We start from the raw sequence: 13,979 nt of genomic DNA on the forward strand, positions 1-13,979 counted from the left end.
TTCTTTTGTGATTTTATAAGGGCATCATTAGATTCTCTCAGTGTCTTATGCCATTATTTTGTTGTGTTTTTAAAGACAAAATATGTTTTGTCTCAAACTTTGCCCTATTTTCAATCGGAGAAATGTTAAATGTAATATCTGAGATTAAAGGGGAATTCTCTCAAAATTGGATATTGTCGTGTGAATATTTGAGGAAAAAATAGGTAATATGACAACAGGCACTGATATTGTTCTTATAACATAAGTCATTATTAAGTCCATACTTGGCTTTATTTGTTGTTCGCATTATTGCATGCAATAGCGATAAACAATTTAGTTTATACATGAAGCGTTAATTAAAAATCAGCGAAATGAGATGTTGTAGCACATATTTTACTAGACTGCAGCAGGGTGGATAAAAATAATGATTCTTATTTTAAAAAAACTCATTTTTGTTGATTATTTTTATTTAAATAGCATCTTCGCAAATTAGTCAAAAGTGGCACAAAAAGCAAAGTAAAACAAAGGAAATCAATCAATCTAGTAAACGGCCCTGTAAAATATTTGAATACTTTGATTAGAGCAAAAAAAATATATATATACCTAAATATACATCTTTCTGTTTCTGATACTGTACCTACTATGGAAATATTGTTGAATGTGTTAATGAAACTAATAATAATTTCAGTAACTTTTCTTCGAGTGAAAATAAAACATTCTAGATGCACTCTATAATTGTAACTTAAAATAATACCTTAAATATTTTTATAGGCTTTGTAGCTGAATTTTGGAGATTTTTAAAATAAGGGTTTGAAAAATATCAGCTAACATGTTAATTTACAGTTTAATGATAATAACACTATTTATGGTTTAACATGATCAGTATTTTGTATATTTTTCTACACAAAATGTTTGCTACTTTTGCCTATAAAAATTATTGAATTTCAAATCAAGATAAATGTGTATTTAGATTTCCTTTCGTATGAGCTTCACACCATCAGTACGAGGGTGGCTATTTATGTATCCGGAATAGCAAACAAAAAAAATATGTATAATTGAAAGTGGTTATATTGTTTTTCAAAATATTCTCCATGATGATCGATACACTTTTGCATACGTTTGAACCAATTCTCATAGCACTTTGTCCATTCCGATTGAGGTATCTCGAAAACATGCATTTCGAACACATCAATCTCTTCTTCTGGCGTCGAAAATCGTTGACCACGTAGCTTATTCTTCACGTACTGGAACAAAAAGAAATCATTGGGTGCTAAATCAGGGCTATACGGCGGATGACCCATCAATTCAATGTTTACACCGGTCAAATCCTGAGTTGTTTGGACCGATGTGTGAGAACTCGCATTGTCATGGTAATAATAGTAATAATAATAAATTTTCTTTATTCAGCGGGTGAAGAATAATCCTGCGTCGCTGGTTGTTTTTTTCTGATTTCCCCAAAGACTTCTGGCAAACAAATGGTTGTGTACCATTCAGAATTGACAGTTCTACGAATCTCTAGTGGCACTGTAGCCATACGTCCAGTTTACCCAAGAAAACAGGCGATCATTTTCTTCGAAGTGATTCTTGCACGAACAACTTTTGTTGGGTTTGGCTCATCTTGGAACATCCACACCGTCAACTGCTGTTTGCTTTCAGGCTCATATGCATAGATCCAAGACTCGTCACATGTGTAGATGTTATACACGGCATTTGAAGCACCACGATTGTATTTTGTGAGTATTTGTTTGCACAAATCGACACGAGCCTTTTTTTGAGCGATTGTCAAATTATGCTGGATCCAACGCGAACAAATCTTCTTCACGGCCAAATGTTCATGTAATATCTTATGTATGCTAGTCATACTAATGCCCAGGGATGCCTCAATCTCACGATATGTCACATGACGATCTTGCATTATCAGTTCTCGCACAGCATCAATGTTTTCTGGCACAACAACCGATTTTGGACGGCCTTCTTTAGATTCGCCCGTGAGCGAACGACGGCCACCAATGAATTCACTAAACCAGTGATATACATGGCATTTAGATGGTGCTTCATTGCCAAAAGTCGAAGTGAGTTGATCGATGCACTGTTGTTGAGATAATCCACGTCGAAAGTCGTAGAAAATCATTGCTCGAAAATGTTCTCGAGTTAATTCCATTGTTGGCCTCCGATGAAAGTTTCAAGTCCCTGAAACAAACAAAAATAGCATCCGTAAGCACAACGTTCTGGGTTCATATACCATAGAAATGTCCAACTTTACGATGGATATATTAGATGTTAGCTAGCAACATTAGTGTTGCCAGTTCCGGATACATAAATAGCAACCTATGTTCATATATTTTGTGTCCTTTCATTTCCTTTCTTAGAGCCTAATAAACACATTAAATGATTACGAGATTAATGTACTTTCACCAAAAATGATTCTGATATCTGCAAAATCCTATGTACATTATTCTATAAATTATTTATTTAAAGTGATTTAAATCACGATTTAAATCAACCTGATTTAAATCAATCCACCTTAAACTGCAGTGATTTTGAGAGGAAATTACCATCGCCGTGAAACGTGAGATATCTTGACTCACACCTGATGAGGTGAATGGTATTCGACGCCTCCCACATCGTTTGCAGCATGTTGTGGATTTGTGTTAACTGTTTTTATATTAGATTTGAGCACTGCAATCTAAAACAATAACTTTATGGTTTAATATGGAACTGCCAGATTAAAGGCCCGCAATATAAACCAAGGAAAAAGTGTGTATATATATATATATATATATATATATATATATATATATATATATATATATATATTCGCTGCTCTCTCTTCTGTTTCATAGGTTCGACTCACTTTATTGCAATAATGAAGTGTTCTGGACACAAATTAAGTTATTAGAACTTTGGAAGAGGAGGGGAGGCATAAATATAGCCTACCAATAATCAACAGTTTTTGGAACTTTGCCATTTTTGTAATTGGTGCTTACTTTTACAGCTTCTTTTAATTTAAATTTGCATTTAACCCGCGATTGGTTGCGGGTGAGAGCCGTGCTCACTTTCAATTTCAATGAAGTGCCATTTTAACAGTATTTAAAATATTTGCCTGAGGTTCTTTCTAGCTGACTTTTATAGTGTGACGAGTGACCTGATCACATTCTGATAAGATGACGTAAACGACAGTTAGAGAGTGACCATTGTTGTGGAAGGAGTGTTATCAGAGTGAGAGTAGAGCCCACCCTCGACCGATTACGTTACACTATTTTTATTTAGATTTGTGAATTATTCAGTCAATAAGTCTACGCTGTTTCTAGTGAATTTTCGTGCCTGTATGTTCTTTTCTCGTGTTAATAGAAAATACAGCAAGTGTCTAAGGCATTTTATATTACATCAGATTTGTGGAGCACAGTTGGAACTGCCCCAGAGTTCCCGGCCAAGAGCACATGCAGGAGGGCACAAAGGGGTAATTGCTTCCCCTTGATATCAAATTTTACAAATAAAAATACAACATTTCGTAAAATTTTCTTGTTCGCTTCACTCGCAATTTCTGCTTTTCTTACAGTCTTGTCAAGTTGAGAGCCATAGCTAGTTGGCGGCGGGAGTTAGCCCTGGACGCCGAACGATCTAATTGAAAGAAATTGTAAAAGAGAATGCCATGGCAGCCTATGAATTTTTTGCGCCATATTAAATTAATATTGTTTTGAGTTTGCAAAAATTTGGATCTAAAAATTGTCTTGCTCACTTCGCTCGCAACTTTATTGTTTTTTGTAATGCATTGTAAATTGCCAGAGAGAGAAGTTATAACTACTAAATACTTCAGACTCTTGCTGCTAAACAGTTTTGTCTCAAATGCTTGAACACAATTGTTTGGAAGAAAAAGAGCGCGGCACATTTCAGAGATAATTAATTTATTCGTTATGGTTACTCTATGTTGCTGCATTAATTACTTTTTCTCACATAAATGCAATACTTATGATAGTTACTGTACAAAAACTTGCAATATATATATATATATATATATATATATATATATATATACATACATACATACACATATACCCACCCATCAATGCGATGAAACTAAAACAGTGAGATAAAATGAGGTTTTTCTTTTCCGACCGAACTTTCAACAAGGCTTTTGCCCTCCCCAATCAGAGGGTCTGCGCACGCCTATGAGCGAGCGCTACCGATATCGGGTTAAATACATAAACATTTTCTGGGGAATTGGTGTTTGATGTATTATCATTACTGGGGGTATTGACAACTATTACCTAGGGATTTATGAATGTCACATAAAGAACGTGAAATGTAGAATGATACAGCAAGAGATCCATTAAGATGGAACTCGCATGTTCTGAATAGTTCTGTAGTTTCCTTCTGATTTTTCTGTCAGCATTTTGGAGTCAAAATGGTGGAAATCCATGCTATCTTGGAGTTTCCATAGGTGCTATAACATACACTACATTTCTACTGCGTTATGTTATCACCAGTGATTTTAATAACGGCTCACACATGTTACATGACAACTCCACAATAGAGCAAAAACGTTTTTGTTTCCATGGATATAAATCAATGAATTTTGATATAATTTTGAGGTTTTGTCCAGTGAGCATCAAACGTGTTTGCAACTAGATAAACAAAACGAGCTCTCTCAAAACACATTCTTACATGTAGATGACCCAAAATACACACAAATTGTACTAATTGTATACTTTTGACGATGTAATTTCATAGATCAAATAAAAATTATGTCCCAATTTCCTTCCAAAGATATCAAAGTTTGTTTTAACTACGCTGGACCCCTTGGTTCCAAGGCGATGATAACGTTACCACTACGCCATCGGGAAGGCCGCAATTTTCCTTCCATGAATACAATGACAGTAACTGTAAAACAAACTTGTAATATTTTGCCCCCATACTATCACAAGCGGTACAAATGATATTTCCTTCCATAAATGCAATACTTATGATAGTAACTGTACAAGAACTTGTAACATTTGATCACAAGCCATACAAATGACTTTCCTTCCATAAATACAATACTTATTATGACAGTTGATGTACAGAAACTTGTAATGTTTTGCCCCCATACTGTCACAAGCGGTACAAATTACTTTTCTTTCCATAATACAATACTTATGACAGTAACTGTACAAGAACCTGTAATATTTTGCTCCCACATATCACAAGCAGTACAAATGACTTTAAATAAATACGATCCTTATGAAGTTACTGTACAAAAACCTGTACTATTTTGTCCCCATACTATCACAAGCGGTACAAGTGGAAATCATAGCAAGAGAAAACTAGAAACAATGGACCGAAGTGTCGACCATTGTAGATCATCAACTAGCTGGTTGCATTTAACGCAATTTCTGTTCATAGGGCCTCGGAGAGTAATGGGATAAATGCCGAAAGGACATATTCACCTCAATCAAACTGAGCAATATAAATACAAATTGCCTTACGCGGATGACTCCGTAATTGGTCCATGGCAGAAAAACTGCTGATCTCGCGATTCGTTTAGGATTTTGTCGATGAACAACGAAATTAACAATCGGGTGCTGGTTGCGCGGGTAAATTAATTACATCCGTACATGCGAAAAAAGCCTTCTCGGTGGCATGAATCTTCATAATGCTTATTACGGTACCAGTGCACGGTGGTTGAAAATTTTAGTATCTACCACAACGAAAGTACGCGCCGTTGGCTGACCCATTCACGTTCACCCTTTTCTATAAATATTTCAGTAATAAACCTACACATTTTTGAAAAACAGAATATATTATTCAATGTGATGAAACCGCATAGAAGAACGATAGGAATAAAATAAGATCAAAAATGCTAATGTAGAAAAGAAAACCTTCTTAATTGAACCTTGAAATTCAACATGTTTCAAATGAAATGTCCACGTTACGCACTGATTCGGGACTGGACCTACAGATTAAAGTGGGATGCGAATCACTGTGTAATGTAACTCCACCGAGTAATTGAAATTCTACATGTAATTTTTAAAATAAACATATGGCCCAGCGTGTTGAGTGGCCAACTTGCAGTCTAGTCTTCAAAGATTTCGGGTTTCGAAACTCGCCCTAGGTATGGTTGTTCCTTTGTGAGTGTCCCATCATCAATCTCATCCACTCATCACTTATCCTTCATCATGTAGCCTAAAGAGGAAAAAAATGAACCTAAAGTAACAGAAATGCAAGAAAAAAATACTGTTTTCAAGACTTTCTTGTTTCAAAACAGTGATAGCTTTCAACTAAAGTTACAGTTGAATTCGTAGATCTTAAATACGTCATGCCTAATTTTAGGTGGATATTCCAAGAGAAAATTTTCAAGTTGTATGTGTTTTTTATGCTTTATTTTTCTGCTTTTCAGTTTCTTTTAATACAAAAATTCAAAAAGTTCTCGAATGAGGTCTTCATTTTGCATTTGGGGCCCCTATTATGTCCTTCAGTGATAGCCGCACTAAACATGATTTACAACTAGCATGTTTAACTACATGCTAACATACTAAGTTTTCAAAATACACAGTAAATTTAATAAGAACAACGGACGCTTCTTCCCACTTTTTTGGTCCACTTCTTTCCAATGACCTCTTCTAGTCGAGGTTTTCTTAATGGTACAAATGAGGGAGGTTAATTAAGTCAACCAACTGAGAAAGCCCTTACACCTTGCCTCTATAATTCGTATAACGCCGCCGACCTTCAAAGATGAGGAATCAGCAGGCACGGGAGTTGAACAGGAAATAGTATGAAATAAAACAAAGATCAGCTTTAACTCTGAGAACGGTTGGGTGCAGGATGGAACATGCACAGCCGGCTAACGTTCGGAAATTTGAATCTCGCTTAAATAGATCGCGTGAAAAGATCTCGAGATCAGATATAATACGATTGTCTTACAGTACGGAGTCATAGTTTGATTATCGATTGATACGCAAAAGAGTTACATCGACGAGTGGTGCGCCATCAGAGTTTAATTTCAGGGACCTGTACAGGAGAACCGGCGGAGACGATCTTCACGTCTAGAACCAGAGGTAGTCAAAGGAAGTGTTGTAAAGCGTAAATGTTGTACGAATTACCTTCATTTCTCAGGGGTGTTACCCCATGCTATAAAAAGTACCTCTCATATAAACGAGTAGCTTTAGGTTGGCATAGCCTAGATTAAGATCCCTATCAACCCTGTATGGGGTTTTATACGTGTTGGGGATCGTGCCTTTGTCGTTCATTTCCCCCCGCTAAATGTATGAAAAAGTGTATTTTCTCCTTTGGCTCCTTGAAAATTAGGCCTTTCACTCCGTTTCAGGAGATGACGACAATTATGTCAGTTTTTTTTGCTAACTGTCCGTTAACTTTGCCTAAAACTTCTTGCGTGATTGTAAAATCGTACAAATAGACATTTCTATCGCACGTCATTCCCGCATCGAGGCGTGAAAAATGAATTTGCCTCTTTTTTTGTACACGACTTATGAATTTCCCCCCTAGTTGGCGTTTAAATACTCATTCACTATGTCTTGTGTCGTTTAACGGAATAGGCGATGCTCTTAATCAAACCTTTCGTAATCTCCCCCACGCAGATGAACTAGATGAGACGCTAGATCGCATTACTACTTTAGCGGAACACGCGGTAGGTGTCAGTTTCGACGACACGGTGCCTATTGCAGCTTCTACCCCCACCTGTAGCCCAGTGATCACGCGTAATCGCGGACGAACACCACCCGTCAGTACCTTGGTTCGAGCCCCGACCCCCAGGATGACGTTCGCCGGTTTTGTATACCCCTTAATTCTGGAAGGACTCCTGTTTACAGGCACAGCGGGCGAGGATGCAACGAAATTTTTTGACCGCGTGGATAGCATCGCAACTCTTAACGAGTGGGACTCTGTCAAAAATCTGCACATGGTCCCTGCTCTCCTGGCAGGCCCAGCGCTTCTTTGGTACGAGGCCTGGAAAGGTGCACAGGAAAACAGAGCAGTGACCTATGATCATCTTAAGACCCAGCTGATCGACGAGTTCACGGGCTCGGTCGATAAATTGCACCTGACTGATAAGATTAAATGTCGCCTCCACAGAGACATGTTGTACCATCTCGATCCCAATATGCCCACGGCCAATCTCATTAAACGGGAATATATCCGCGAGACGTACAAGCGGGAAAATACGCTTCAGTCCCGGACTTTTTAAAGAACTTTGAAGGAGTTCGAAAAGCTTCAGTTTCTTATACGCAAACGTAAAGTACAGGAGCTTTTGTCTGAAGCTAATCACGACTCCTTTCTGGGCCACACGAATACCCTTAAAGTGCCTAGTACGCGTCCTCTCGCGTTACAAGACACGGCCGTACCATCTTCCGATTTCACACGCACTCGAGACTCCCCGGAACTAGAAATGAGAGTCAAGGCCCTCCAGCCTGAAATCGACTCCGTTATGAATCACATCACTTATCCTTCATCATGTAGACTACAGAGGCAAAAGAAGGAACGTAAAGTAACAGAAATGCAAGAAAAAAAATTACTGTTTTCAAGACTTTTTCAAAACAGTGATAGTTTTCAACTAAAGTTACAGTTGAATCGTAGATCTTAAATACGTCATGCCCAGAGGCGAGGCGTCCGGTCATCGGGAGATGCGGCGATGACCAAGCAAAATAATAAAAATATTGCATTTTATATATTTTAGAGAATCAGTAAAAATAATAAGTCAAATACTCGCATATTTGTGCGAAATAAGCCAAGCGACAACATGAAACAGCTCGAAATACGTAAGAGATTTGCTAATCTTAGCGCATCGAAATGAGGCCCCAGTACCTCGCACCGAACTCTACCGCCAAGTTTCCTATTGAAGGAAATGGTGTTCGTTGGCCCAGCTCATCGCAGAATGGTGCGAAACTCTCTGGTCTCTGCCGGTGCCGAGATCAGCCGAAAACTTCCGAACAGGCTGACAGGTCCCACTCTTGAAGGTCTCGGTCTTAACAGGCCCTTTTTTCAGCCCCCGTCCCCATGTTTACAGCCACGGCAGGGTTTGTCTGGAGTCATCAAGATTCTTCCGAGTGTCCAGTGGCGTGCTCAAAGAGGGGTGGTGAGGATCATAATTCTGCTTAGGCTCAATATTATTTGAAAAAAAAAGAAGAAAGAAAAGGCAGGAAAAGATTGCAAAATGAGGACTTCAGGAATGAGTACTAAAAAGTACACATACTTCTCTTCGAAAATCCTGGGCACACCACTCGAATGTCTGCTATTTCCACTTGTTAAGAGGAAAAGCACACATTGAACGATATGAATCTGCTTTTTATTATGAAAACAACAAATGGAGGCGAACCATAATGGTTCTTCTTACCTTTAAACGCGACAATTGAGGTGTTTGCATTTCAGTTTCCATCATATTTAATAATTCTCGTCGTATGGGATAGAATTATGTGTCTCTTGTATAGTGACCTTGGCGTTTATCGCAGAGAAATATTGTCCCCCCCCCCCCCTCTGTAGAAAGATCGACCCTGACGTTTGGCAAATCTTGCAAAGACTACGTAAAAATGTCACGCTTCACCACTGGTCATACCTAATTTCAGGTCGATATTCCAAGAGAAAATATTCAAGTCGTATTTGTTTTTTTATGCTTTATTCTTCTGCTTTTCAGTTTCTTTAAATACAAAAATTCAATAAGTTCTCGAATGAGGTCTTGATTTCTTGCATTTGGGGCTAAACATGATTTACAACTAGCATGTTTAACTACATGCTAACATACTAAGTTTTCAAAATACACAGCAAATTTAATAAGAACAACGGACGCTTTTTCCCACTTTTTTGGTCCACTTCTTTCCAATGACCTCTTCTAGTCGAGGTTTTCTTAATGGTACAAATGGGGAACGTTAATTAAGTCAACCAACTGAGAGAGCCCTTACACCTTGCCTCTATAATTAAGTGATGGTGGCCGTAGGATGACGTAAACAAGACAATTATCACCTGACATTTCATTCATTAGTGAAAACAAACGTCACAGCTGAATGAGACATACCTTTGTACGTATGCATGCTATGACACAGACAACAAACATAGTAACGTTTACATTCGCCGCTGTAACTTGATTTCCTAAGGCAAGCTGCGGAAGACCCTTTAGACAGATGACTTCATGACACAATACGCAACACAAAGGCAAACTTCCTCTCTATTGTACACTCATGAGCACAATTGTGTTGCAACTACCCATACAAAATTACTTACTCTGCCAGCAAACCCACTGAAATTAATATAATAATGTGTGTATGTTTTATATTTTTGTTCATTAATTTACGATCGAACCTCTAACATCTCGAGAAGTACTAATTTTATTTTGTGTATACAACTCAGTTTTGCTGCTGAGTGTACATCTTTATCTAAATGGGAACTTCAGATTTCATTTTTATTCTGATAATATTCGTCTATACACTGTCCCGGGAATCTGTGGAGCAAGGTCACGCATAACGGTAGAGAAGGTGAGAGAGTGAGTGGGCGACGGAAAGCAATGCGTGATGCTGAAAAGAGCTGGCAGTTGCGTTTCTCCATGCACTCAATTCCCCTATCACGCGTTCATTGGTCGGATTCTACTTGCGCAGATTACTTGTTTTTGTTCGCTTTCTCTAGAGATTCCTGGGACAGAATGTAGAATGAGCAAATAAAGCCACGGACGAGGGACATGAATCTGCGGCTTTCCGAAGACGGCAAAATCACACATATTCGCAATTTATGGTATAAATTGTCCAGTTCATGTGTAATCTGAACAAGTATCAATATTCATTCTAAAGATCATAAAGAAATCAGGTTGTAGCTATTGCTTTAGTCATTTTTTTAAACATCATTATATTGGATGGTTAGTTTACATACTGAATAAATACTAGATTAGAAATAGGTGAATAAATGGTCTTAGTTTTTCCTGTTGAAACACATATTCTATTGTATTTACATGAATGCGCTTCAGACTCGAAGCGAAGATTATTTATTTGTACTCAGGGTAAGACAGAATTTATGGAGCAGTATTTGTGCTAGCTTATATATTTCTAAATGTAATTTTCAATATAAACTTAAACCTGTTGCACATAGACTAGTCGGTCGGTTATTTCACATTTTCGTTTCAGAAACGTTTATAATGTGTATCAAGATGGATGGTATGATAAGACAATCTTCAACATCATATTTCCACCAGATTGAATCATTACAGTTTAATGACTACGAAGAGAAAAATCATCAAATGGGAATATGTATTTGTTTATTAAATGTTAATAAAGTTGGAAAATTTTGCTTAATTTTATGATGTGAGGATCTGTGTTGATGAGTGCTGAGCATTTTTGCCACCACATTTATATATTTTGAATCATCATGAAGTAATTTAAGTGTATTTTATTGTGGTTGAACGCTAGAAATCGGGGCCTCAAATAGATTGATTGATTTGGTGTTTTTTTCAAAGTTCACTTTATGCACAGTAAGGCTAATCGGGACTGGACCTACAGTTTAAAGTGGGATCCGAACCACTATTTCCCTCCACCGGGTATCGAACCCTTGACCCCTTGATTACAAGGCCACGACTCTACCACTGCGCCATCGGGGACGCCAGGGACATCAAATAGGAACGCGCTACAAACAAAAACCAGAGATCTAACGACACGAGGGAAGGAAGTGAATTACATGTCCGGAAAATTTTATTTTGTAATACATAGGATTTATTGGGGATTATTTTCACTTGTCGTACAGTTACTGATATCAGCTGAATAATATATATTTTATATGTATGCTTTTAAGATAAACTGGATATAAAGCTGATCTGCGGGAGGAAATACGAATAATTGTGAACAGAATACAGATTGTAATTATGTTATTTTACGTTGCTTTTCTACCTCTCGATTTCAGTTCCGACGATTTGGATGGTGGATGAAGGGTTGAAATAGTTACTGGAATAAGCAGAAAAAAACCTTGAAAGTGAATCGTACTTCGGACAACTGATACTTAACCCTTTGAGCATACTATTCCGTCCCGAAAGCAGGATGCAAATTGAAAATGTAATAACACCAGTGGCGTAGCGTTATAGTACGCCCGTACGCCCGGCGTTCCCAGATTTAAAATTTCAAAAATGCTTAAATGCTGTGATTATTAAGTAAAACGTGACTAATTTCATATATGTTTGACCTTCATGGCATTATAATGGCTATTTTTCGCGATCCGCTTGCAACGCTCCACTCTCAACACTCGTTCTAGCATCTCTTTTCAATGCCTTTCCCAGCCGGACGCCGAGCAGGTTCGGCGTACAGGACTCCTATATTCCTTACTGCCTTTATGGAGGGAAAGCTTCCATTTCTACAGCACGCGCGTAAATGGGCTCTCTTACGCTGGCGTACGAGAGGTCTACCGTGATTGGTTCATGTGACCCTTCCTGCCTTCTGAAGCAGACGACAGCGGTAGCATTCCTACCCGGTTCTTCGCTCTCATGCAACTCGTGGTATGTGATGCTACAATACGCAATATTGACTGACGTAACTTTACCAATCTCAAATATACTGCTTCTTAATGGCCACTGCATTGTATAATTTATCGCACGAACAGTGATGTGTATTAGAAACTAAAAGATCAACACAGTTTTTGTCAAATAAGTTCGTGAAGTCCTCGTGGTAGAAATTCAGCCTGTGGCTGCTCTACCACTTAACCCGCAAAACTATTATTTTTTTATTGTTATTATTTTTTCGTTATTATCTAACTGCTTAATATTGTGTCAATGGAAATGTTTAGCATTCATTTGAAAACTCTTAACATCGAATGGTCTCTGGAGAAAATTATTTTAAAATGTTTATCAGCATTCTCAAGATGTAATTCAGTGGTCTGAATTACTAATCGGCACTGTTACGTCAGTAGAGTGTACGATATTTGGATCATCCACTCTGCTTTTCACAGTGCGCCGAGACGACAGAGATCCCTGGTTCGAATCCCGGCGTGAGCACGGGTGTTCTTTGTCAGTGTCCCTTCATCAATATCATCACTCATATTCATATTCGCAATTAACCAAAAGTGGTAGAAAAGCGAAATAAAATAAACCAAATCAATCAGTAGTTGGATCGCCCACAACAATGACGTCTACTGTTGTGCAGAGGCGCTTGTGATTCAGGTAGGTTTTTAATGACTTGCGTCTTGCAGAAAGATATAAAAAAGGTATAGAACACCAGAGTTCAAAACATTTGTGGCATAGTGAGGCATCTAATTTTCTAGCTAAAACATGCAATGATGATGTTTTATTGAAAACCCAGCTTACTTCAGGCAAATAATACCTGTGGCGACTAATACCATAAATAAATTATTAAGCAAGAAAGGGCCGACTCTTCCTTCGGACTTGGCGTTCCCACCCGAAATGTCCATGCTACGCCACTGAATAACACTACTGGATTATCCGATTGAAACCATCTTTAGCACAGACAACGTCCAGCAAAACAAAGAACGAATTCAAAATTTCACATTGCGGTGTTCTTGTAATCCACTCACGGGAGATGAATCACGAAAAGCAACGCGGAACTCAGCTGATGTATTGGTGTGGATGCCCTCATCATCGGCGGGGGCTTTCAGTTCAAGAATTGCTAACAAATGGGGAACCGCAGAAAGGTGAGACCAGAAACAAAAAGGGCCAGAATCGTGACATGAATCAAGTCCGTTGTATACACAGCATGCGCACCTGGGACAAGCAGCTCGGTAGGTTTCACCGACCCACAACAAAAATGAGAAAATGATGTACAAGTCCCATTTGCAAAGGCAGGCCTAATCTCTCATAAATCTTGCTTAACGTGCTACCTCGACGCCGCCGATCTTCGTTGCGATGACCTTCGATGCGAGCGAGAGTGTCATCTTCGGTAATGGCCTTGTCGTCCGCCTCCCCTCTGGCAGATGGAATTCGGGCAATGCTCACCGAAGTTGCGCTGGAAGGTGATTAAGAAGAAGATCCTCTTGGAGCGGACAACTGTGGCCACGGTAAAGTCAGGACCACACGCAAGCGAATAGCTCTTTCC

This window comes from Lepisma saccharinum, chromosome 2, assembly GCF_977018435.1.
Source record: "Lepisma saccharinum chromosome 2, izLepSacc3.1, whole genome shotgun sequence".
Lineage (NCBI taxonomy): Eukaryota > Metazoa > Arthropoda > Insecta > Zygentoma > Lepismatidae > Lepisma > Lepisma saccharinum.